Raw genomic sequence first — 3142 nt, 5'->3', positions numbered from 1 at the left:
GAATACTGATACTGTTTACTTTAATTTCATATTTTGCCATGATCTTTGGTCAGGATGCTGGTCCTGTGGGAGTTTTGATTATCATTGAGAATGAAAAAGGTATTGCTTTAAAAATCAAAGTAAATATTTTAAAGAAAATGTTTGTGTTGTGATATTTTGATACCACGGTTAGCATTTACAGGAGATTGTTTTATACAGGAAAACTGTTACTCAATAAGGCCCATCTACTAGTTGTTTTTCTCTTTCTCTGTGACCCAAGAATTAAGGTGTAAGACTCACAAGCTGGTCCCCCAAGGTCGAAAACACCACAGAGATGAGACCACTTCCTTACTCCCATCCTCCCTTTTTCTTTATCTCCTGGAAAAGGCTCGTTAAAGGCTAGGTGGTTTGTTTCAGAATTCACTAATGAAAGAACTCTGTATTTTATGTCTAGGAGTGTATTTTGCTGGGATGATCATAAATTATAGCTGAACTGATAAACTACACAAGGGATACTTTGCTCAGAAGGCAGGAAGACGTTTCCTTATTTAGTCTGTACCGGTTTGAACTGGGAAAGCTGACACACGAACCTTTTTTCCTCTATATAAACTGCTGTGTATCAAATAAACCTTTGAGTTGATTTGGGAAGGCAACCTGAAGCAGTCTGTGTTTCCTTGTTCTCCCAAGCTGCTCCCGGCGCTGTAACTAACCCAGCTGAACGGCATACCTGAGTGTTACTTTAAATAATTAGGAATCTTAGAAGGAAAGGACAGAACTCTGCTTATCGCTCACGCCACGGAGGAAACCCGGGACGGCAATTTCCTTCAGTTTGCCTTTGTATTATGTTGGGCAGTAGTACCTGTTTGCAGCAGTTGTTACAGAGACGTGGAAAGAACATTCAATCGTCGTGTTTTTGTGCGAAGAAATGACAAAGACGTTGTACCTGATTCATAGATGAGAATTTCTACACAGCAGACGCCGGTTGCTAAAACGAAAGTTTCAGTTTTGCGTTTGTGAAACTTGATTTTGTCTGTTAGGAGGGCATCTGCTTGCAGTATGACTCACAGAGGATCTGCTGCCATAAACAGGAAGGCTCAAACCACACACGGTTGTGTTGAATACTCCTTCCAGAGCATTGCAGATGGGAGGTGTCGCTCTCAAAGACTGTTTTAAGAAAAAAGAAAAAGCTGGTATGAGCTGAGACTCTAGAATAAAAGTTTTTTCAGTCACTGTGACAGTTACTACATTGAGACACAGAAAGTGTGGTACATATATCACAGTTATGTAGTAGTTGTGAACATCAGTGCAGGTTCATCTGTGGAGGTTTTGGCCAGTAATTTTTAAAAATCCAGACTTTGAATCAGTTTTATAAATGTTTAGCACATTTTAGTGGCTTGAAATAATAGTGGCCTTGAATTCAGTGGCACATGCAGAACTGTTTCTGTTATTTTCTCTAGTGAAAAGATTTTGAATGTAAAAAAGTGGACAAAAAAGATCTACTGGTAAGTTTCTCCTGTTGTTGCAGGGCAACTTGCTCAAAAGGGAAAATGCATGTGCAAGGTTTTGCTCTTTCTGTTTAACCCTCTCAGGATCAAATTAAACTTTTTGTTGCTAATGCACAACCAAGTCCTGTAGTGATACTTCTGAGTAAAGAAAAAAACTATAAAATATGTATGTGGGGTAATCAGGTTGTTAGTTTTTAACTGTTGCAAATCGGCAACGCCTGCCTTGAGAGGGTTAAAGGCCTTTAAGATGACAGTGTTTATTCAGATTATTAGAGTCTCTCTTCAGCACCATACACTCACATTTTCATTTGAATTAGTTTGCCCAACGAAAAAAGTAATAAAAGTATAGATGAGATTCACTCCCAATAAATAAATCTTCTTCAAGACCTTACACTTTTTCATTAAATAATCTGATTTAGTGTAACATCACTTAATCAGGTCAACAGCTATCCAGGCTAAAATATTTTGCTCTGCCTCGTGTGAGAATTCAGGCACATTAGAAAAAGCCAATAAAAGGCTCAGTCATCATTTTATAGTTTCAATACTACATTCTGATAAACGCAGTTCTTCTTTTTCTATTAATAAACTCTAACAACAAACTACAAACGAAAGCCTGAAAAAATTCAGTACTGAAAACCATTTCCCTTATTTATGAATTCTGCTTATTCGTATTAAAATGTTTTTTTTTTTTTTAAAAATGACTCAGCTTTGATATCATTACGCCACATTAATGGAAAATTAAGCACACAAAAGGGATGAAATTAGTGACTGCACTAATATATTCTGTTTTCTATCCTCAGATCAATGCAGAATAAACAGTCAGTAGCCCAATTTGTCTGCTTCATATGTCTCATCCTCGAGTTCCCTGTTTGATGGAGATCTGACAGCAGTGTGTGAAACTCCCATTTCTTGACCTTCACATAGATATGGACAGATGACATTCTCATTTTTTTTCTCAAAGACCTTGCTGTGTCCATATATATAAGCTGAGAAATACAATTATGTTAAAAAAAAAAAAGACATCATTAACTAATGCCTGGAAAACAGCAAGGGCATTGGTGAATCCAAAAGGCAAATAGAAAAACAAGTATTACAAGTAAACAAGTATAAAAAAACAACAAGAAACTTCATACAAGTTATTTCCAGTGAGGTGTATATGAACCTGCACAGCCACTATTTTTTCGAGAGTTTTGGCTCGGAAGGGCAAATTTGAAATTAGCCTGAAATTATTTAAAACGGTACGGTCTGAACCATTCTTTTTCAAAACTGGAGTTATTATTGCAGTTTTAAGAGAGGATAGAACAGAACCAGAGATAAGAGAGGAGTGTGCGATATTAACTATCAACGAGCCAAGAGAGGGGAGGGAAAGTTCAACAAGATTAGTGGGTCAAGTTTACACGATGACAGCTGAATTATTGTAGGAAGTTCAAAACTGTTAGAGAGGAAGACAGCTGAGTAGGAGAAAAAACAATTGACCATATCATGAGTTGGCCAAGTTCAGAAGAATACCAGGGGACAGAGCGAGAGAAGGAAACAGTTTGAGTTTTCTATATCTGTATCCAAAAATATCCAGATATTTTACCAAAATCATGTGGTTTAAGGATTTAGTCGGTCTTACACCCGAGATAACACCCTCAGTTCACATGTCAGTGCATATA

The sequence above is a fragment of the Aulonocara sp. 'chitande type north' Nkhata Bay genome, linkage group LG6, assembly GCF_057382095.1.
Source record: "Aulonocara sp. 'chitande type north' Nkhata Bay isolate Kocher_YH1m ecotype deep benthic linkage group LG6, A_spYH_male_GT1.1, whole genome shotgun sequence".
Lineage (NCBI taxonomy): Eukaryota > Metazoa > Chordata > Actinopteri > Cichliformes > Cichlidae > Aulonocara > Aulonocara sp. 'chitande type north' Nkhata Bay.
Note: the sequence above shows the minus strand (reverse complement) of the source record.